The sequence below is a fragment of the Emys orbicularis genome, chromosome 12, assembly GCF_028017835.1.
Source record: "Emys orbicularis isolate rEmyOrb1 chromosome 12, rEmyOrb1.hap1, whole genome shotgun sequence".
NCBI lineage: Eukaryota > Metazoa > Chordata > Testudines > Emydidae > Emys > Emys orbicularis.
Genome location: NC_088694.1, coordinates 45,004,424 through 45,029,005, shown reverse-complemented (window position 1 = coordinate 45,029,005; position 24,582 = coordinate 45,004,424). Strand labels below are relative to the sequence as shown.

At 45.9% G+C, this 24,582-nt stretch overlaps 1 protein-coding gene across 1 annotated transcript in view; it reads right to left on the bottom strand.

The window, feature by feature from the left end:
* LOC135886300 (olfactory receptor 11A1-like) overlaps positions 1–24,582 on the bottom strand; it is a 33,082-nt gene that overhangs the window by 1,868 nt on the left and 6,632 nt on the right. The gene's annotated exons all lie outside the window — the stretch shown is intronic.

Below are 24,582 nucleotides of genomic sequence, written 5' to 3'. Positions count from 1 at the left end.
TCCTTAGTCAACTAGACGTAAAACTATAAAGATACTAAAATGCAACAGTTCTCTACCTTTCAACATGCACTTGATCCAGCACCAGCCACTAGTAGTGGTTTCTTTATATAATCATAGCATCATAGAATATCAGGGTTGGAAGGGACCTCAGGAGATCATCTAGTCCAACCTCTGCTCAAAGCAGGACCAATCCCCAACTAAATCATCCCAGCCAGGGTTTTGTAAAGCTTGACCTTAAAAACCTCTAAGGAAGGAGATTCCACCACCTCCCTTGGTAACCCATTCCAGTACTTCACCACCCTCTTTGTGACAAAGTTTTTCCCAATATCCAACCTAAACCTCCCCCACTGCAACTTGAGACCATTACTCCTTGTTCTGTCATTTGGTACCACAGAGAACAGTCTAGCTGCATCCTCTTTGGAACCCCCTTTCAGTAGTTGAAAGCAGCTATCAAATCCCCCCCCGCCCCATTCTTCTCTTCTGCAGACTAAATAATCCCAGTTCCCTCAGCCTCTCCTCATAAGTCATGTGCTTCAGCCCCCTAATCATTTTTGTTGCCCTTCGCTGGACGCTTTTCAATTTTTCCACATCCTTCTTGTAGTGTGTGGGTCCCAAAATTGGACACAGTACTCCTGATGAGGCCTCACCAATGTCGAATAGAGGGGAATGATCACGTCCCTCGATCTGCTGGCAATGCTCCTACTAATACAGCCCAAAATGCTGTTGGCCTTCTTGGCAACAAAGGTACACTGTTGACTCATATCCAGCTTTTCTTCCACTGTAACCCCTAGGTCCTTTTCTGCAGAACTGCTGCCTAGCCACTCGGTCCCTAATCTGTAGGAGTGCATGTGATTCTTTCCTCCTAAGTGCAGGACTCTGCACTTGTCCTTGTTGAACTTCATCAGATTTATTTTGGCCCAGTCCTCTAATTTGTCTAGATCCCTTTGTATCCTATCACTACCCTCCAGCGTATCTACCACTCCTCCCAGCATAGTGTCATCTGCAAACTTGCTGAGGGTGCAATCCACGCGATAATCAGCTGATCTGAGAGGACATGTTCATCGCGGTCTAATCTGGTGCCATCAGAACTGATATAGTTGTATTAATATTTATGAAAAAATTTAACTCTTTAATATGACAAAATCTATATCAGTTAACAAAAAATATGTTTTTTACCTAATCACATCTCTTATGTGCTTAAATTTGCAGCTCTAAGCGGAGAGACTGTGTCACATTTTGGTCCAATAGGGATGCACATAAAAACAAGTAGTGAAACTTATCAAATGTCAAAAAATTAAGAAGTTTCTAAATTTGAGGCCCCCTTTGAGCTTGAGGCTAGGCCAAATGGCCCTCCTGCCCCCCCCCCCATTGGCCCTAAATTGGGCTAGCTAGCTAGCTAGCTAGCTAGATGGATAGATAGACAGGGTTTGACCCACAATTAACAATAAGTATGATAAGAACATAAGAACATAAGAACGGCCGTACCGGGTCAGACCAAAGGTCCATCTAGCCTAGTATCCTGTCTACCGACAGTGGCCAATGCCAGGTGCCCCAGAGGGAGTGGACCTAACAGGCAATGATCAAATGATCTCTCTCCTGCCATCCAGCTCCATCCTCTGACAAACAGAGGCTAGGGACACCATTCCTTACCCATCCTGGCTAATAGCCATTAATGGACTTAAGCACCATGAATTTATCCAGTTCTCTTTTAAATGCTGTTATAGTCCTAGCCTTTACAACCTCCTCAGGTAAGGAGTTCCACAAGTTGACCGTGCACTGCGTGAAGAAGAACTTCCTTGTATTTGTTTTAAACCTGCTGCCTATTAATTTCATTTGGTGACCCCTAGTTCTTGTATTATGGGAATAAGTAAATAACTTTTCCTTATCCACTTTCTCCACATCACTCATGATTTTATATACCTCTGTCATATCCCCCCTTAGTCTCCTCTTTTCCAAGCTGAAGAGTCCTAGCCTCTTTAATCTCTCCTCATATGGGACCCGTTCCAAACCCCTAATAATTTTAGTTGCCCTTTTCTGAACCTTTTCTAGTGCCAGGATATCTTTTTTGAGATGAGGAGATCACATCTGTACGCAGTATTCGAGATGTGGGCATACCATCGATTTATATAAGGGCAATAATATATTCTCAGTCTTATTCTCTATCCCCTTTTTAATGATCCCTAACATCCTGTTTGCTTTTTTGACCGCCTCTGCACACTGCGTGGACATCTTCAGAGAACTATCCATGATGACTCCAAGATCTTTTTCCTGACTTGTTGTAGCTAAATTAGCCCCCATAATATTGTATGTATAGTTGGGGTTATTTTTTCCAATGTGCATTACTTTACATTTATCCACATTAAATTTCATTTGCCATTTGTTGCCCAATCACTTAGTTTTGTGAGATCTTTTTGAAGTTCGTCACAGTCTGTTTTTGTCTTAACTATCTTGAGCAGTTTAGTATCATCTGCAAACTTTGCCACCTCACTGTTTACCCCTTTCTCCAGATCATTTATAAATAAGTTGAATAGGATTGGTCCGAGGACTGACCCTTGTGGAACACCACTAGTTACCCCTCTCCATTCTGAGAATTTACCATTAATTCCTACCCTTTGTTCCCTGTCTTTTAACCAGTTCTCAATCCATGAAAGGACCTTCCCTTTTATCCCATGACAGCTTAATTTACATAAGAGCCTTTGGTGAGGGACCTTGTCAAAGGCTTTCTGGAAATCTAAGTACACTATGTCCACTGGATCCGCCTTGTCCACATGTTTGTTGACCCCTTCAAAGAACTCTAATAGATCAGTAAGACACGATTTCCCTTTACAGAAACCATGTTGACTATGGTTTATGTTTTTCTATGTGTCTGAAAATTTTATTTGTAACTATTGTTTCAACTAATTTGCCCGGTACCGACGTTAGACTTACCGGTCTGTAATTGCCGGGATCACCTCTAGAGCCCTTTTTAAATATTGGCGTTACATTAGCTAACTTCCAGTCATTGGGTACAGAAGCCGATTTAAAGGAGAGGTTACAAACCTTAGTTAATAGTTCCGCAACTTCACATTTGAGTTCTTTCAGAACTCTTGGGTGAATGCCATCTGGTCCCGGTGACTTGTTAATGTTAAGTTTATCAATTAATTCCAAAACCTCCTCTAGTGACACTTCAATCTGTGACAGTTCCTCAGATTTGTCACCTACAAAAGCCGGCTCAGGTTTGGGAATCTCCCTAACATCCTCAGCCGTGAAGACTGAAGCAAAGAATTCATTTAGTTTCTCCGCAATGACTTTATCATCTTTAGAGTGCTCCTTTTGTATCTCGATCATCAAGGGGCCCCATTGGTTGTTCAGCAGGCTTCCTGCTTCTGATGTACTTAAAAAACATTTTGTTATTACCTTTGGAGTTTTTGGCTAGCCGTTCTTCAAACTCCTCTTTGGCTTCTCTTATTACATTCTTGCACTTAATTTGGCAGCGTTTATGCTCCTTTATATTTGCCTCACTAGGATTTGACTTCCACTTTTTAAAGGAAGTCTTTTTATCTCTCACTGCTTCTTTTACATGATTATTAATCCACGGTGGCTCTTTTTTAGTTCTTTTACTGTGTTTCTTAATTTGGGTTATACCTTGAAGTTGGGCCTCTATTATGGTGTCTTTAAAAAGTGCCCATGCAGCTTGCAGGGATTTCACTTTAGTCACTGTACTTTTTAACTTCTGTTTAACTAACCCCCTCATTTTTGCATAGTTCCCCCTTTTGAAATTAAATGCCATGGTGTTGGGCTGTTGAGATGTTCTTCCCACCACAGGGATGTTGAACGCTATTGCATTATGGTCACTATTTCCAAGCGGTCCTGTTATAGTTACCTCTTGGACCAAATCCTGTGCTCCACTCAGGACTAAATCTAGAGTTGCCTCTCCCCTTGTGGGTTCCCATACCAGCTGCTCCTAGAAGCAGTCATTTATAGTATAGAGAAATGTTATCTCTGCATTTCGTCCTGAAGTGAAATGTTCCCAGTCAATATGGGGATAATTGAAATCCCCCACTATTATTGGGTTCTTAATTTTGATAGCCTCTCTAATTTCCCTTAGCATTTCATCATCACTATCACTGTCATGGTCAGTTGGTCTATAATAGATCCCTAATGTTATATTCTTATTAGAGCATGAAATTTCTATCCATAGAGATTCTATGGAACATGTGGATTCACTTAAGATTTTTACTTCATTTGATTCTACATTTTCTTTCACATATAGTGCCACTCCCTCCCCCCTGCACGACCTGTTCTGTCCTTCCGATATATTTAGTACCCTGGAATGATTGTGTCCCATTGATTGCTCTCAGTCCACCAGGTTTCTGTGATGCCTATTATATCAATATCCTCCTTTATCACAAGGCACTCTAGTTCACCCATCTTATTATTTAGACTTCTAGCACTTTAAAAACTTGTCACTGTTTATTTGTCTGCCCTTTTCTGATGTGTTAGATTCTTTTTTATGTGAATGTTTCCTGTCTGATCTGGCCCTTACATTATCCTCTTCCATCCTCTGCTCCTGACTATAACCTGGAGATTCTCTATCATTAGACTCTCCCTTAAGAGAAGTCTCTGTCCGATCCACATGCTCCTCTGCAGCAGTCGGCTTTCCCCCATCTCCTAGTTTAAAAACTGCTCTGCAACCTTTTTAATGTTTAGTGCCAGTGGTCTGGTTCCACTTTGGTTTAGGTGGAGCCAATCTCTCCTGTATAGGCTCCCCCATCCCAAAAGTTTCCCCAGTTCCTAATGAATGTAAACCCTCCTCTCTACACTATCGTCTCATCCACGCATTGAGACTCTGAAGCTCTGCCTGCCTACCTGGCCCTGTGCGTGGAACTGGGAGCATTTCTGAGAATGCCACCATAGAGGTCCTGTATTTCAGTCTCTTCCATAGCAGCCTAAATTTGGCCTCCAGGGCATCTCTCCTACCCTTCCCTATGTCATTGGTACCTACATGTACCATGACCACCGGCTCCTCCCCAGCACTACACATAAGTCTGTCTAGATGCCTCGAGAGATCCACAACCTTCGCACCAGGCAGGCAAGTCACCATGCGGTTCTCCCGGTCATCACAAACCCAGCTATCTACGTTTCTAATGATCGAATTTCCCATTACTAACACCTGCCTTTTCCTAGCAACTGGAGTTCCCTCCCCCTGAGAGGTAACCTCAGTGCGAGAGGTAACCCCAGCACCATCTGGAAGGAGGGTCCCAACTATGGGAAGGTTTCCCTCTGCTCCCATTGACTTCTCTGTTTCCTTGGGCCTTTCATCCTCCTCAACAGCGCGGGGCTGTCTGACCGGAGGTGGGACAATTCTACAATGTCCCAGAAAGCCTCATCAACATACCTCTCTGCCTTCCTTAGCTCCTCCAGTTCCGCTACCCTGGCCTCCAAAGTCCGTACATAGTCTCTAGGGTCAGCAGCTCCTTGCACCGAATGCACACATACACCGCCCGCCCACAGGGCAGGTAATCATACATGCTGCACTCAGTGCAATAAACTGGATAACCCCCACTCTGCAGCTGGGCTTCTGCCTGCATTGTCTCCTAGTTAATGAAAGGGTTGTTTAAGCAAGAGGTTTTGAATGTAGTTTGGTTTATAGGTTTTAAGGGGAATAAAGGGACCCCTGCTCCCTTCCCACTCCCCTTCCAAACTTCCTTGCGAAACTCCCTGTTAGCAGCCCCTGTTTGCAAAAGCTGAAAGACATGATCTTGTGGTTAACAGACTAAAATATGACTAGGAAATACTGGCTTCCATTCCAGTTCTGTCGCAGACTCCCTGTATGACCATGGGCAGGTCCCTTGTAGTGAGATGGAGGTGGGGGAAGACACAGAACTCATTTTGACATCTAAGTGACCAGATTTTGTACAGTGCTCATCACTAACTACCCATGGTGAGATGAGATGCTAAAGTCCTTACTCAGGCAAAGCTCCCACTAAGTGAGGACACTGTCAAACAGGAGTGTCTTTGAAAGTAAGGGCTAAGTCCGAGTAAGAGTTTAAGGGTTTTCCCTGAGGCTGGTAACACTCACCTTTAATCCTGAGCATGAAGGAGCGACTTCTCCATCGATGGTGTTTGGTCTCAGAGTCAGACTTGTCCCTTGCTCAGGAGATACCTATATGTTGCTGAGGAATGGCTCTCTCTCCTGTGGCCCAGCATGATTGTTTGCATCACACAAACCCTTATATGACTCTGGCTCTAGATCTTTGCAGGGTTTATCAAGTACAGCAGCCTCCCCCTGGGCCTTCCTGCTGCTGCGATCTCCCTTGGGCCCTGCTGCCGGTGAGCACTTAGAGTTACCTTCTCAAGGGAATTAAAACTGTGGTGTTTGTTAAAACAGTGTAACACCAAAGCTGATGCCATGAGCATTTGAATCCCAGAGGAAATCTGCCCTTTCCCCCCATGGTCTGTGTCTGTGCCAAGAGCCCCAGAGAATGGGAAATACATTTCCATGCCTTTAGTAATAACATCAGGCGCTAACAGACCATTTCCCATCCAAAGATCTCAAAGCACAGGCTTTGACTGACAAAAACTTGGGACACCTTGATTCTTCATTTGTAGACAGTGAATAATTATTACCATTCCAATCAACCTCTCTCAACATGCTACATTTCCATAGAGATCTTAGGGTCTCCTTGTTTCTCAGGCTGTTGAAGAGGGGATTGATTAGGGGCATGAAGACAGTGTGAGAGACAGAAAACACTTTCTTCAGGGCTCTCAGTGCACTGGTGTTTAGTAATATATAGACAACCATTAGGATCCCATAGAAAACTGTAACTATGATAAGGTGGGAGGAGCAGGTGGAAAATGCCTTTTGCCTCCTGGTGGTGGAAGGGATTCTCAAGATAGTGGAGATGATACAAACATAGGATTCCAGGGTCAAAAGAGATGGGGAAACAATGTCTACAGAGGAGAACATGAGGGTCACCAGGATAACCAGACAAGGGTGAAATCACCAGAAAAATATCTATTTCATTAGGGACACAGAAGGCTAATTATGACATTAAATATCATGGTTGGAAAGAACCTCATCTAGTCTAACCCTCTGTGCAAAGCATGACCAACCCCCAGACATATTTTTGCCCCAGATCCCTAAGTGGCCTCCTCAAGAATTGAGCTTACAACCCTGGGTTTAGCAGACCAATGCTGAAACCACTGAGCTATCTCTCCCCACTAAGACCTAGGAATGAACTTAGCCAAGATCCAGCTGCTAACTACATACAGCACCTGCCATTCATAAGGGCTGCACTGTGCAGGGCTTTCGTTAAGTATTGATTATAAACCATCAAAGTTAGTAAAAAAACCACTCAACAGTCAATAGGAAACCAAACCAATAAAACTGCACAGTACAGCCGGTATCAGAAACAGTTTTGTCCCTAGTCAGGAGACTGGCCAGCATCCTGGGCAGGATGGTGGAGGTGTAGCAGATTTACTAGCAAGACAAATTCCCCAGAAAGAAGTATATGGGGGGTATGGAGATGCTGATCAGCCACAACTAGTGCCACAATGGGCATGGGCTCAGTCACGATGACAGTGTAGGTCACTAGAGATCAGGAAGAGAAGAATGTGCAGGTTAGGGAGATCCCTGAATCCCAGCAGCATTCATTCTGTGATCGACATTTGATTTTCCCCTTCTGTTTTCTCCATTCTCCATGTGATGCATCTAATGATTGAGAAAGAGTAATGCTCAGTTAAGAAGTTTGCTGTGCAATACTGTGGTTTTCCCTGTATTCGAATCCATACAAATTCAGAGTCTCTGGATCTTTCCCCTTCTTGGTGTAAACTAATAAAATAAACTTCTGCTTTGGGATGCGGTCTACTTTTGATTTTCTAGATTGTATTTGTTTCCTTTCTTTGGGGTAAGCATTTGATTGTGGGCTTGGGAGTAGAAGGGGGAGTCATTTTATATTGTTCAGTAATATCCAGGTCAGCCCCATCAGAAATCACCTGAAGCACAAGGCCTATTAATATTATTTTACTATAGTGACTCCTTAAGGACTCAAAGAGAGAGGGGGTCCCCATTGTGTTGGGACGTTGCACACATACAAAGGGAAAGAAAGTCCCTGGTCCACAAAATTGACAGAGACAAAAGGGGAGGTAGGAAAAGAGAGACATGATGTTTGGCCAAGACCTCACCTGTGGTCAGAATAAATAACAAAATGCAAATCTTCTAATTTCAAGTCCAGTCCCACTGAAGCATAGTGTAAGATATGAAATGTCACATAAAGTCTCTGGCAGTAGAGCACTGGACTTGTAACCCCTGGATATTGCGGTAATCATAGAATCATAGAATCATAGAATATCAGGGTTGGAAGGGACCTCAAGAGGTCATCTAGTCCAACCCCCTGCTCAAAGCAGGACCAATTCCCAACTAAATCATCCCAGCCAGGGCTTTGTCAAGCCGGGCCTTAAAAACCTCCAAGGAAGGAGACTCCACCACCTCCCTAGGTAACGCATTCCAGTGCTTCACCACCCTCCTAGTGAAATAGTGTTTCCTAATATCCAACCTTGACCTCCCCCACTGCAACTTGAGACCATTGCTCCTTGTTCTGTCATCTGCCACCACTGAGAACAGCCGAACTCCATCCTCTTTGGAACCTCCCTTCAGGTAGTTGAAGGCTGCTATCAAATCCCCCCTCATTCTTCTCTTCTGGAGACTAAACAATCCCAGTTCCCTCAGCCTCTCCTCATAAGTCATGTGCTCCAGACCCCTAATCATTTTTGTTGCCCTCCGCTGGACTCTTTCCAATTTTTCCACATCCTTCTTGTAGTGTGGGGCCCAAAATTGGACACAGTATTCCAGATGAGGCCTCACCAATGTCGAATAAAGGGGAATGATCACGTTCCTCGATCTGCTGGCAATGCCCCTACTTATACAGCCCAAAATGCCGTTAGCCTTCTTGGCAACAAGAGCACACTGTTGACTCATATCCAGCTTTTAGTCCACTGTGACCCCTAGGTCCTTTTCTGCAGAACTGCTACCTAGCCATTCGGTCCCTAGTCTGTAGCAGTGCATGGGATTCTTCCGTCCTAAGTGCAGGACTCTGCACTTATCCTTGTTGAACCTCATCAGGTTTTTTTTGGCCCAATCCTCTAATTTGTCTAGGTCCCTCTGTATCCGATCCCTACCCTCTAGTGTATCTACCACGCCTCCTAGTTTAGTGTCATCTGCAAACTTGCTGAGAGTGCAGTCCACACCATCCTCCAGATCATTAATAAAGATATTAAACAAAACCGGCCCCAGGACCGACCCTTGGGGCACTCCGCTTGAAACCGGCTGCCAACTAGACATGGAGCCATTGATCACTACCCGTTGAGCCCGACGATCTAGCCAGCTTTCTATCCACCTTACAGTCCATTCATCCAGCCCATATTTCTTTAACTTGGCGGCAAGAATACTGTGGGAGACTGTGTCAAAAGCTTTGCTAAAGTCAAGGAATAACACATCCACTGCTTTCCCCTCATCCACAGAGCCAGTTATCTCATCATAGAAGGCAATTAGGTTAGTCAGGCACGACTTCCCTTTGGTGAATCCATGCTGACTGTTCCTGATCACTTTCCTCTCCTCTAAGTGTTTCATAATTGATTCCTTGAGGACCTGTTCCATGATTTTTCCAGGGACTGAGGTGAGGCTGACTGGCCTGTAGTTCCCCAGATCCTCCTTCTTCCCTTTTTTAAAGATGGGCACTACATTAGCCTTTTTCCAGTCATCCGGGACCTCCCCCGATCGCCATGAGTTTTCAAAAATAATGGCTAATGGCTCTGCAATCTCATCCGCCAACTCCTTTAGCACCCTCGGATGCAGCGCATCCGGCCCCATGGACTTGTGCACATCCAGTTTTTCTAAATAGTCCCGAACCACTTCTTTCTCCACATAGGGCTGGTCACCTTCTCCCCATATTGTGCTGCTCAGTGCAGCAGTCTGGGAGCTGACCTTGTTTGTGAAGACAGAGGCAAAAAAATCATTGAGTACATTAGCTTTTTCCACATCCTCGGTCACTAGGTTGCCTCCCACATTCAGTAAGGGGCCCACACTTTCCTTGACTTTCTTCTTGTTGCTAACATACCTGAAGAAACCTTTCTTGTTACTCTTAACATCTCTTGCTAGCTGCAACTCCAAGTGTGATTTGGCCTTCCTGATTTCATTCCTGCATGCCTGAGCAATAGTTTTATACTCCTCCCTGGTCATTTGTCCAATCTTCCACTTCTTGTAAGCTTCTTTTTTGCGTTTAAGTTCAGCAAGGATTTCACTGTTTAGCCAAGCTGGTCGCCTGCCATATTTACTATTCTTTCTACACATCGGGATGTTTTTTTCCTGCAACCGCAATAAGGATTCTTTAAAATACAGCCAGCTCTCCTGGACCCCTTTGCCCTTCATGTTATTCTCCCAGGGGATCCTGCCCATCTGTTCCCTGAGGGAGTCAAAGTCTGCTTTTCTGAAGTCCAGGGTCCGTATTCTGCTGCTCTCCTTTCTTCCTTGTGTCAGGATCCTGAACTCGACCATCTCATGGTCACTGCCTCCCAGGTTCCCATCCACTTTTGCTTCCCCTACTAATTCTTCCCTGTTTGTGAGCAGCAGGTCAAGAAAAGCTCTGCCCCTAGTTGGTTCCTCCAGGACTTGCACCAGGAAATTGTCCCCTACACTTTCCAAAAACTTCCTGGATTGTCTGTGCACCGCTGTATTGCTCTCCCAGCAGATATCAGGGTGATTAAAGTCTCCCATGAGAACCAGGGCCTGCGATCTAGCAACTTCTGCTAGTTGCCAGAAGAAAGCCTCATCCACCTCATCCCCCTGGTCTGGTGGTCTATAGCAGACTCCAACCACGACATCACCCTTGTTGCTCACACTTCTCAACTTTATCCAGAGACTCTCAGGTTTTTCTGCAGTTTCATATCGGAGCTCTGAGCAGTCATACTCCTCTCTTACATACAACGCAACTCCCCCACCTTTTCTGCCCTGCCTGTCCTTCCTGAACAGTTTATATCCATCCATGACAGTACTCCAGTCATGTGAGTTATCCCACCAAGTCTCTGTTATTCCAATCGCATCATAGTTCCCTGATTGTGCCAGGACTTCCAGTTCTCCCTGCTTGTTTCCCAGGCTTCTTGCATTTGTGTATAGGCACTTAAGATAACTCATCGATCGTCCCTCTTTCTCAGCATGAGACAGGAGTCCTCCCCTCTTGCGCTCTCCTGCTTGTGCTTCCTCCCAGGATCCCATTTCCCCACTTACCTCAGGGCTTTGGTCTCCTTCCCCCGGTGAACCTAGTTTAAAGCCCTCCTCACTAGGTTAGCCAGCCTGCTGGCGAAGATGCTCTTCCCTCTCTTCGTTAGGTGGAGCCCGTCTCTGCCCAGCACTCCTCCTTCTTGGAACACCATCCCATGGTCGAAGAATCCAAAGCCTTCTCTCCGACACCACCTGCGTAGCCATTCATTGACTTCCACGATTCGACGGTCTCTACCCAGGCCTTTTCCTTGCACAGGGAGGATGGACGAGAACACCACTTGCGCCTCAAACTCCTTTATCCTTCTTCCCAGAGCCACGTAGTCTGCAGTGATCCGCTCAAGGTCATTCTTGGCAGTATCATTGGTGCCCACATGGAGAAGCAGGAAGGGGTAGCGATCCGAGGGCTTGATGAGTCTCGGCAGTCTCTCTGTCACATCGTGTATCCTAGCTCCTGGCAAGCAGCAGACCTCTCGGTTTTCCCGGTCGGGGCGGCAGATAGATGACTCAGTCCCCCTGAGGAGGGAGTCCCCGACCACCACCACCCTCCTCCTCCTCTTGGGAGTGGTGGTCGTGGAACCCCCATCCCTAGGACAGTGCATCTTTTGCCTTCCAATCGGTGGAGTCTCCTTCTGCTCCCTTCCCTCAGATGGGTCATCTAGTCCACTCTCCGCATTAGTACCTGTGGAGAGAACATGGAAACGATTGCTCACCTGTATCTCCATTGCTGGTGCATGGACGCTCCTCTTTCTCCTTCTGGAAGTCACATGCTGCCAAACCTCTTCACAATCCTTCTGTCCCTGCTGTGCCTGCTCTGAATCTTCAGAACATTGTGGCCGTAGAAGCATCTCCTGACGTCTGTCCAGGAAATCTTCATTTTCCCTTATGCAACGCAGTGTTGATACTCGTTTCTCCAGCCCTCGAACCTTCTCTTCCAATATGGAGACCAGCTTGCACTTTGTACAGACAAAGTCGCTTCTGTCCTGTGCAAGAAAGACAAACATGGCACAACCTGTGCAGGTTACAACAGCTGATCGCTCACCTTCCATATCCCTGTCCTCTTAAGAGCTTCCTCAGCTGTTGCAGGAACTACTCAGAGAAACCTGCAGATGAAAGCCTCAGTGAGCTCTCTCCAGGCGAACTCCCAGGCAAACTCCCTCTGTTAGCCTCTGCTGTTCGCCGCTCAGCTGGTTCGCTGCTGACTGCCCTTATATACCAGTCAGGCCCACTCAAGGCCCACCTGGAACAAAGCACTCCCAATTCACACTTTTCAAACAAACAAGCAAGCAATCAAGCACACGGTCAAACTGACCAACTGTCCCAGCAGCAGACACTCAGATACTCACCAACACAGCCCCCCTAATGCAGCACTTAGCGTACCTCCTCTCGGACAGCTCCCAGGCAAACTCCCTCTGTTAGCCTCTGCTGTTCGCCGCTCTGGGATATTCTCCCAAAATGAACGGAGAACCCAAGAAACACAGATCATATGATATCTTTAGACAATGTCAAAAGATTTAGGAATATTATTTCAAAAATATATGAGAAAAAGGGGGAAAAAAAGACCCCCAACTCATTCTATCATAATTTATACATAACTGGGCTGGTAGGTAAATTGCTAGCTGGTTTGACTTTCTACAGGAAAAGTGCATTTCTGAAAGGATGACACATAATGGATAAATAACCAGAACCAGAGCCCATTTAAAACCAACATTTTTCAGATGGAGAGTTTTCAGCTTATTGAAAGTATTCTGAAAAAAAATAATTTAAGAAAAGTGTTGAAAAATTTCCATAGGCAAAGAATTAAATCATCCACCACCTCTTCCTTTGTTTGATTTGGAATATTTTCCTAAGATTGGAACAATGTATGGGAAATGTAATAGATATGGACGAGAAAGTTTGTATGGTTCTATCTCAAATAAACTAACAAGTGTTCAGAAAAAGTTTGATTTTTTTTAAATGAAAGAGGAAAACAGAAGAAAAAACACATTTTATTAATGCTTAATACTCAACAGTTCCTGGTCAGGCCATCTGGTAATTTTTTTGTTCGGTTGTTTTGTTGTAGGAGAAGTGGTGAGGCACAGAAGATGAATAACCAGATGCAAAGCCCTTTAAGGTCAATGGGAACCTTTCCCTTGATTTCAGTGAGGACTGGACTTGTTCCTCAAATCTGCTTTGAAAACTCTGAAACTCAACTGAAGGTTAATGCCAACAAGTCTAAAAACATGTAGGCAGGGATTTTCAAAGCAGTTTAGGAAAAGGAGGAACCACACCCCAGTGCTTTTCAATAAGGATTGGAAGCCCAGCTGTCCAGCCCCACCTTTGAACATTTCTCCCATTCAGACTAGTGTTATACACTTACCCACTCTTCCTGTTTCCCATTGCAGTAGGAGAAACCATGGCAGCCAGTATTAGAGATATTGGAATAATACTGGGATAAAAATAAAAAATGTGTTAATTTCCCATCATGCTCTTGATTGTGTTTTTCATTGCCACAAAGAGGCTGGAGCTCAGGAAGGGATTTTTTGAATTTTTTGGGGGGGCAGATCATCATATGGTTCAAATTGCATTTCATCATAGAAACCAATGCACCTACGACAATTTACACCAGCTTAAGATCTGTTTTTACCTAAATAAATACAACCGAATGGGAGATACAACTCTAAAATATCCTCTGTATCTTTTTCCTATAACTCAGGATGCTTTGACTGATAAGAATTTGGACCACTTAGATGGTTCCTTTGTGATTAATGAATTGATTTATTAACATTATTTACATTTATTAACATGACTTATGGGCAAATTAGATGTATTCAAGTCACCAGGGCCTGATGAAATGCATCCTAGAATACTCAAGGAGCTGACTGAGGAGTTATTTGAGCCACAAGCAATTATCTTTGAGAAGTCATGGAAGATGGGAGAGATTCCAGAAGAATGCAAAAAGGCAAATATAGTGTCCATCTTTAAAAAGGGAAATAAGGACAACCAAGGGAATTACAGACCAGTCATCTTAACTTCTGTACCCAGAAAGATAATGGAGCAAATAATTAAGCAATCAATTTGCAAACATCTAGAAAATAATAAGGTGGTAAGTAACAGTTAGCATGGCTTTGTCAAAAAAAATCATGTCAAACCAATGTGATAGCTTTCTTTGACAGGGTAACAAGCCTTGTGAATAAGGGAGAAGTGGTGGACTTGGTATATCTTGACTTTAGTAAAGCTTTTGATACTGTCTCACATGATCTTCTTATAATAAACTAGGTAAATGCAACCCAGGTGGAGGTAGTATAAGGTGGGTGCAAAATTGGTTGGAAAACTGTTCCCAGACAGTAGTTATCAGTGGTTCGCTACTCCGCTGTGATTAGGCCTCAGCTGGAGTATTGTGTCCAGTTGTGGGCACCACATTTAAGGAAGGATGTGGACAAATTGGAGAGAGTTCAGAGAAGAGCAAAAAAATGATTAAAGGTGTAGAAAACATGACCTATGAGGGAAGACTGAAAAAATGGGTTTGTTTAGTCTGGAAAAGAGAAAACTGAGAGGGGACATGATAACAGTTTTCAAGTATGTAAAAGGTTGTTACAAGGAGGAGGAAGAAAAATTGTTTTTCTTAACCGCTGAGGGTAGGACAAGAGGCAATAGGCTTAAATTGCAGCAAGGGTGGTTTAAGTTGGACATGAGGAAAAACTTCCTAACTGTCAGAGTGGTTAAGCACTGGAAAAAATTGCCTAGGGAGGTTGTGGAATCTTCATCATTGGAGATTTTTAAGGGCAGGTTAGACAAACACCTGTCAGGGATGGTCTAGATAATTAGTCCTGTCACGAGTGCAGGGGACTGGACTAGATGACCTCTCGAGGTTCCTTCCATCTATGATTCTATGATTTCAATCAACTTCTCAGAATTTATGGGAACACCCGATATTTCTGCTGAGCTCTCCTCAGGGCCTCCTTTACCTCTTTGTTTCTCAGGTTGTAAATGAGGGGATTGATCAGGGGTGTCAAGACAGTGTAAAGGATAGAAACAAATTTGTTCAGGATTCTGAGTGCTCTGATGATGGAGATGATATAAATATAAGATGTCAGGGTCAAAAGAAATGGTAGAATAATGTTTGTGGAAGAGAAGATGAGGGTTGCCAGGTTAACCAGACAAGTGTCACTGCAGGAGAGGTTAATCATTCTGTAAGATCACAGAAGAAATGATCAATTTCATTAGGGCCACAAAAGGCTAATTGTGACACCAAATATATTATTGTAGCAAGAATGATGAATGAACTTAGCCAAGATCCAGCTGCTAGCTGCATACAGAACCTGCCATTCATAAGTGTTGCATAGTGCAGGGGTTTGCATATCGCTAAGTACCGATCATAAGACATTGAAGCTAGGAGATAACACTCAACAGTCAATAGGACACCAAACCAATAAAACTGAACCATGCAGCCAGTAACAGAAATGGTTCTGTCCCCAGTCAAGAAACTGGCCAGCATCCTGGGCAGGATGGTGGAGGTGTAGCAGATTTCCAAGCAGGACAAATTCCCCAGGAAGAAGTACATGGGGCTGTGAAGGTGCTGATCAGCCACAACTAGTGCAACAATGAGCATGTTCGTAGCCATGGTGACCATGTAGATCCCTAGAAATAGCAAGAAGAACAGAATTTGCAGTCCAGGGAGAGTCCCGTATCCCAGCAGGATGAATTCTGAGATAGACGTTTGATTTTCCCTTCTCCTTTCCCAATTCTCCATCTGATGCAACAAGTGATTGAGAAAAAGTACCGATTTGTTAAGGAGTTTGCTGTACAATGCTGTGGTTTCCCTCTATTTGATTCCTTACAAATTCAGTGTGCCAACTAAGATCAAGGTTTATATTCTCTCCCAAATGAGGAACAGCTTCTTAACCAGGTGTTGCATAGAGTTAAGGATAGAGTTTCCCCACCAAAGAGCAGCATCCCAGCCAAAGAACAGCAACACAGTGAATTTATCACTTTCCTCCACCTGTTCTCAGCTTCTTTCATTCATCGATTCATAGATTTACCGTCCAAAAGGTACCCTGAAAGCATCTCGCCAGATGTCCACTACAAGAAGACACCAAAGAATGTCCCTAGTTAGACCTGCACTGAGCTCCATTAATTGTGTATGGCTAAAAATATATTTTCCAGGAAAGCAGGAGGCTTATAGATGTCTAAGCAGAAAGATAGACAGAGGGATGTGAAAGGGTTTGGTACAGGGATAGTTAAAAAGACAGGTAGAATGAGTGTGTAAAAGGCTTGATAGAGGGATAGATATAAGGGATTAGAAGGATGAAAAAAGGGATTATTAGAGAGAGAGATGGGTAAGGGGTGGTAGGCAGATCTTTCTTTCATCAATCTTCTAGTAATGAAGCATAATGAGATTCTAAAGTCCTTACTCAGGCAAAGCTACCAATGAGTGAAGATGCTGACCAATAGGAGTGTCCTTCAGTTTAAGGGCTGAGTCAGAGTTTGAGGATTTGCCATGAGATTGCTCACACTCACCTTTAATCCTCAACATGAAGCAGCGACTTCTCCAGCAATGGTGAATGGGTCTGATCTCACAGGCAGTCTTGTCCTCTCAGGGCTTGTCTACACTACAAAATTAGGTCGGATTTATAGAAGCCGGTTTTATAGAAACCGGTTTTATGCAGCCGACTGTGTGTGTCCCCACATAAAATGCTCTAAGTGCATGAAGTCGGCGGACCGCTTCCACAGTACCGAGGCTAGCGTCGACTTCCGGCGCATTGCACTATGGGTGCCTATGGGTACCTATCCCACAGTTCCTGGAGTCTCCGGCGCCCATTGGAATTATGGGTTGAGATCGCAATGCCCGAATGATGCAAAGCAGTGCCGCGGGGGGTTCTGGGTACATTGCGTCACGCCCCTCCCCCGCAGTCACAGCAACGGCAGACAATAGATTCGTGCTTTTTTACCTGGGTTACCTGTGCAGACAACATACCACGCCAAGCATGGAGCCCGCTCAGCTCAGCTCACCGTCACCATATGTCTTCCGGGTGCCGGCAAACGTGGGACTGCATTGCTAAACAGCAGCAGCAGCTTACTGCCTTTTGGCGGTAGATGGTGCAGCATGAGTAGTAGCCTTCATCGGCGCTCGGGATGCTGGTAGCTGTGGGGCTGGCAGCCGTAGGGCTGCATTGCACCAGCCCCTTGCCTTTTGGCAGTAGATGGTTTATTACGACTGGTAACCGTCCTGTCAGTATTGTCTGCTGAGCATCCAGAAGAGGCCGAGGGCGATCTGGGTGCTCAGCAGATCTGCAAGAAGAGCTTTCCTCAGGTCTGAAAGCAAGTAAATTTACAGGTTGCCTGAAATGCTCATAGATGTCCTCGTTGGACAATGATGGTTACCAGTCGTAGTATACTATTTGCTGCCAAGTATTGTCTGCTAAGCACCCAGAAAAGGCCGAGGGCGATCTGGGTGCTGACAGACAATACTTGCCTTTAACCGTCCTCGTTGGACAATGATGGTTACCAGTCGTAGTATACTATTTGCTGCCAAGTATTTGCTGCCAAGCACCCAGAAAATGCCGAGGGCTATCAGTCATGCTGCACTGTCGTCTTAAGATGTAAAAAATAGATTTGTTCTGTATTCATTTCCTTCCCCCCTCCCTCCGTCAAATCAACGGCCCGCTAAACCCAGGCTTAGGAGTTCAATCTCTGAGGGGGGGGGGCATTCTGTGTGACAGTTGTTTGTATTTCTCCCTGATGCACAGCCACCTTTCTTGATTTTAATTCCCTGTACCTGTACGCCATGTCGTCAGTCGCCCGCCCCTCCCTCCCTCCCTCCCTTCTTCCCCTGGTCTTTAGATACTAGTTTCGCGCCTTTTTTCAGACCAGACGCCATAGCTAGCACTGGGATCATGGAGCCCGCTCAGATCACCGCGGCAATTATGAGCACTATGAACACCACGCGCATTGTCCTGGAGTATATGCAGAGCCTGGACATGCCAAAGCAAAACCAGGAGGACCAGCTGAGGAGGAGGAGGCGATTGCAGCGCGGCGACGATAGTGATGAGGAAATTGACATGGACCTCTCACAAGGCACAGGCCCCAGCAATGTGGAAATCATGGTGTTACTGGGGCAGGTTCATGCCATGGAACGCCGATTCTGGGCCCGGGAAACAAGCACAGACTGGTGGGACCGCATCGTGTTGCAGGTCTGGGACGATTCCCAGTGGCTGCGAAACTTTCGCATGCGAAAGGGCACTTTCATGGAACTTTGTGACTTGCTTTCCCCTGCCCTGAAGCGCCAGAATATCAGGATGAGAGCAGCCCTCACAGTTGAGAAGCGAGTGGCGATAGTCCTGTGGAAGCTTGCAACGCCAGACAGCTACCGGTCAGTCGGGAATCAATTTGGAGTGGGCAAATCTACTGTGGGGGCTGCTGTGATCCAAGTTGCCAGGGCAATGAGAGACCTGGTGATATCAAGGGTAGTGACTCTGGGAAACGTGCAGGACATAGTGGATGGCTTTGCTGCAATGGGATTCCCAAACTGTGGTGGGGCGATAGACGGAACCCATATCCCTATCTTGGCACCGGCGCACCAAGCCACCGAGTACATAAACCACAAGGGGTACTTTTCAATGCTGCTGCAAGCCCTGGTGGATCACAAGGGACGTTTCACCGACATCAACGTGGGCTGGCCGGGAAGGGTACATGATGCTCGCGTCTTCAGGCACTCTCTTCTGTTTCGAAAGCTGGAGGAAGGGACTTTCTTCCCGGACCAGAAAATAACCATTGGGGATGTTGAAATGCCTATCGTGATCCTTGGGGACCCAGCCTACCCCTTAATGCCATGGCTCATGAAGCCATACACAGGCAGGACCTGTTCAACTACAGGCTGAGCAAGTGCCGAATGGTGGTGGAATGTGCATTTGGGCGTTTAAAAGCGCGCTGGCGCAGCTTACTGACTCGCTGTGACCTCAGCAAAAAGAATATCCCCATTGTTATTGCTACTTGCTGTGCGCTCCACAATATCTGTGAGAGTAAGGGGGAGACATTTATGGCGGGGTGGGAGGTAGAGGCAAATCGCCTGGCCGCTGATTACGCGCAGCCAGACACCAGGTCGGTTAGAGCAGCACAGCAGGGCGCGGTGCGCATCAGAGAGGCTTTGAAAACTAGTTTTGTGACTGGGCAGGATATGGTGTGAAACTTCTGTTTGTTTCTCCTTGATGAAATTGCAGCCCCCCCCCACGCACCCGGTTAACTCTACTACCCTGTAAACCAAGCACCCCAACCTCCCCTACCCTCCCCTCTTCAAGCACCACTTGCAGAGGCAATAAAGTCATTGTTACTTCACATTCATGCATTCTTTATTAATTGAGCACACAACTAGGGGGATAATTGCAAAGGTAGCCCGGGATGGGTGGGGGAGGAGGGAAGCAGCACACAACTAGGGGGATAATTGCAAAGGTAGCCCGGGATGGGTGGGGGAGGAGGGAAGGAAAAGGACACACTGCACTTTAAAACTTTAAAACTTATTGCTGTGGAAATCATCTAGGGTGGAGTGATTGGGTGGCCGGAGGCCCCCCCCACCGTGTTCTTGGGCGTCTGGGTGAGGAGGCAATGGGACTTGGGGAGGAGGGCTGGTGGTTACAGAGGGGCTGTAGCGGCGGTCTCTGCTCCTGATGTTGGTTACAGAGGGGCTGTAGCGGCGGTCTCTGCTCCTGCTGTTGGTTACAGAGGGGCTGCAGCAGCGGTCTCTGCTCCTGCTGCCTTTCCTGCAGCTCAACCATACGCAGGAGCATATCACTTTGATGCTCCAGCAGCCGGAGCATCGACTCTTGCTTTCTGAGTACAAGTTGACGCCACTTCTCCTCTTCAGCCCGCGATTCAGCACGCCACCTCTCCTCTCGCTCATATTGGGCTTTTTTAAAATCAGTCATTGACTGCCTCCACGCATTCTGCTGTGCTCTGTCAGCGTGGGAGGGAGTCTGTAGTTCAGTGAACATTTCGTCACGCGTCCTTCGCTTCCTTCTTCGAATATTCACTAGCCTCTGTGAAGGTGAAACATTTGCAGCTGGTGGAGGAGAAGGGAGAGTTGTTTAAAAAAGATACATTTTTGAGAACAATGGGTACACTCTTTCACTTTAGATTTTGCCGTGCATCACACAGCACATGTGCTTTCGTTACAAGGTCGCATTTTTCCTCTTATATTGAGGGCCTGCCTGTTTGGTGTGAGAGATCACTCACGCAGTTCCAGGCCACAGATTTCAGCTTGCAGGCAGCCATGGTAAGACACAGTCTTTTGGCTTTTTTAACCTTGTTAACAAGTGGGGATGGTTTAAAACAGTACTGCTCTCATTAACCATACCAAGCACCCGTTGGGTTGGCCATTTAAAATGGGTTTGCAATGTAAAAGGAGGGGCTGCGGTTTCAGGTTTAACATGCAGCACAAACCCAACTAACTCCCCTCCCCCACACACCCAATTCTCTGGGATGGTCACTTCACCCCTCCCCCCCACCGCGTGGTTAGCAGTGGGGAATATTTCTGTTCAGCAGAGCAGGAAGGGGCACCTCTGAATGTCCCCTTAATAAAATCGCCCCATTTCAACCAGGTGACCGTGAATGATATCACTCTCCTGAGGATAACAAAGAGCGATAAGGAATGGATGTTGTCTGCATGCCAGCAAACACCGGGACCATACACTGCCATGCTTTGTTATGCAATGATTCCAGACTACGTGCTACTGGCCTGGCGTGGTAAAGTGTCCTACCATGGTGGATGGGATAAGGCAGCCCTCCCCAGAAACCTTTTGCAAAGGCTTTGGGAGTACATGAAGGAGAGCTTTCTGGAGATGTCCCTGGAGGATTTCCGCTCCATCCCCATACACGTTAACAGACTTTTCCAGTAGCTGTACTGGCCGCGATTGCCAGGGCAAATTAATCATTAATCATTAAACACGCTTGTTTTTAAACCATGTGTAATATTTACAAAGGTACACTCACCAGAGGTCCCCTGTGTGCCCACAGGGTCTTGGGTGAGTTCGGGGTTTACTGGTTCCAGGTCCAGGGTGACAAACATATCCTGGCTGTTGGGGAAACTGGTTTCTCCGCTTCCTTGCTGCTGTGAGCTATCTATGATGTTCTCTCCATCCTCATCTTCCTCGTCCGCCGAACCCGCTTCCCTGTCTCCAGAGAGGGACTGATAGCACACGCTTGGGCTACTGGTGGCTGCACCCCCTGGAATGGCATGCAGCTCCTCGTAGTAGCGGCATGTTTGCGGCTCAGCCCCGGACCTTCCGTTTGCGTCTCTGGCTTTGTGGTAGGCTTGCCTTAGCTCCTTAATTTTCACGCGGCACTGCTGTGCGTCCCTGTTATGGCCTCTGTCCTTCATGGCCTTGGAGATCTTTTCTAATGTTTTGCCATTTCTTTTACTGTTTCGGAGTTCGGCCAGCACTGCTTCATCTCCCCAGATGGCGATCAGATCCCGTACCTCCCGTTCGGTCCAGGCTGGAGCTCTTTTGCGATCCTGGGACTGGGACTGGGACTCAATCACGGTTACCTGTGCTGATGAGCTCTGCGTGGTCACCTGTGCTCTCCACGCTGAGCAAACAGGAAATGAAATTCAAACGTTCGCGGGGCTTTTCCTGTCTACCTGGCCAGTGCATCTGAGATGAGAGTGCTGTCCAGAGCGGTCACAATGAAGCACTGTGGGATAGCTCCCGGAGGCCACTAATGTCGAATTCCGTCCTCACTACCCAATTCCGACCCCCATAAGGCCGATTTTATCACTAATCCCCTCGTCGAGGTGGTGTAAAGAAACCGGTTTAAAGGGCCCTTTAAGTCGAAAGAAAGGGCTTCGTCGTGTAAACGTGTCCAGGTTTAAGTCGACTTAACGCAGCTAAAGTCGACCTAAACTCGTAGTGTAGACCAGGCCTCAGTTCCTGGGGAGACACCTACATGTTGCTGTTGGGATGGGGTATGTCTCCTGCTGCCCAGCATGCCTCTCTACATGACACAAATCCATAATGTCCCCTGCTCTGGATTCTTGCATCCTTTATTGGGGAAATCAGCCTACCCCTGGCCACCTCTGCTGCTGGGATCTCCCTTTGCCCCCCTGCTGGAGAGCAATTAGAATTGCTTTCATAGGGAAATTAACCCTGTGCCATTCGTTAAAAGAGAAGAACAGAAGTACTTGTGGCACCTTAGAGACTAACAAATTTATTTGAGCATAAGCTTTCGTGGGCTACAGCCCACTTCATCAGATACATAGAATGGAACATATAGTAAGAAGATATATATACATACAGAGAACATGAAAAGGTGGAAGTTGCCATACCAACTCTAAGAGGCTACTTAATTAAGATGCGCTATTATCAGCAGGAGAAAAAAACCTTTTGTAGTGATAATCAAGATGGCCCATTTCAGACAGTTGACAAGAAGGTGTGAGGATACTTAACATGGGGAAATAGATTCAATTTGTGTAATGACCCAGCCACTCTATCTATTTCCAGATGTTAAGTATCCTCACACCTTCTTGTCAACTGTCTGAAATGGGCCATCTTGATTATCATTACAAAAGTTTTTTTTTTTTGAGGATACAGACTAACAAGGCTGCTACTCTGAAACCCATTAAAAGAGAGTAATACCAAAGCAGATGGCATTGGCATGGGGCAGAGATGTCTCACAGGGATGATTTCATTAAAGGGGGGACTCTATGTCCTAGTAAAGAGGATAAGTAAAGTAGAGGCAGTTGATAATGAGGAACAGTAGAAAGTAATAGAGTCCCATTTAAAAATCGCGCAATGTAAGGTAATCAACTGAATATTGACACAATGTATGTGCTTATATATCAAGGCTAGAAGTCCAATTACTAAGATGGGTGAAACAAAATGGGGGGGAAGGATAGCTCAGTGGTTTGAGCATTAGCCTCCTAAACCCAGGATTGTGAGTTCAATCCTTAAGACAGGGGCCCACTTAGGCAGGGCCAGCTCCAGGTTTTCCACCACCCCAAGCAGGAAAAAAAAAAAAAGCCACAGCAGCACAATCACTCCATTCCACTCTTCAGTGGCAGGTCCTTCACTCTGAGAGGGACTGAGGGACAAACTACCACACTGCAGACCCAGACATGCCACCCTGATAGCAGCCAGAGTGCCGCCACCTCAAGCACCTGCTTCTTTAGCTGGTGCCTGGAGCCGGACCTGTTTCCCACTTATTCTATAGCTACATCTGTCATGCTTCCCCACTCCTTCACAATTCTGCAGTGCAATTTCCTTTGTTCTCCTTGCTTTTATCCATAATGGCTGTTCAGTAAAACCACTTTTCCCTGGCTGTTGGAATTGATCTGCAAAGGGATTTATTAAATGCAGCATTTGTCAGAGCTGTTTTTTAAAAGAAGATATTTAGCCCACTTGCTTTACTCAAAGGGAATATTTGTGTTTAGGCTTGTGCATCCAGGGAATATTTGTGTTTAGGCTTGTGCATCCAGTGTGCCTTCTAGTGGCTAGTAAGAGGTAATAAGATCACAATTATTCCTTTGAGGTCATGGATTAGTCCAGGAAAGGAGAGACGAATTAGGTGGCCCATGCTAGGAGATTCCCTATGCATCTACCAGAGGGGGGGAAGAGAAGAGATGGGGGGACAGGGAAGAAGTCGGTTCAGCCTGCTTATGGAGCTACAGCAATAACTGCAGTTGTGTATCCCCACTCTATCACTGAATTGTTTTCTTCCTAACCAGGAGTCAGATTCTATTCTATTCACGTTCTTAAAACAATGCCCATCCCTGACTTATGTGAGCCCTGGGACCTTGACAATTTGTCCCTTATGGACTAAACTCATTCCTCGGATTTAAGCAAGTTATGTTAAATGGTCAGATTAATTTACATTTTGATAAAACAGCCAAAGTTTTATGGGTGGGGTAAAACATAGGAGTACTGTTAACTTTCTATTGCACTTTATGCTCTAAAAAGAGGTTGGTGCCTAACTCCCTTAAGGCTACCACTTTTTCACAGAGGCTTACACATGCTTTATTTGGTTATGTTGACTGAACTGTAAAACCCAGCTCAGCCCTTTGGCCCCCACACCAGTCAGCTGACTCCTGGGACAAGGGACCAGGCTGGATCAGAGGTGCTGGAACAATTTTTATAGTGGGGTGTTGAGAGTCAGTGAACCAATCTGTAAACATAGGATGGAAACCACTTGAAGCCAGGGGGTGCGCTTCAGCACCATGGGCTGGAATGGTGGTGGTGGAGGGTCTGGCTGGGGCGGTGCATGACTAGCATGATGGGCTGAGAGGCTGAAGATCCTCACTGAAGTGAGAGAAGATAGGAGCCCAAATGACTGGACAACACACAGTATACGATTCACATAAA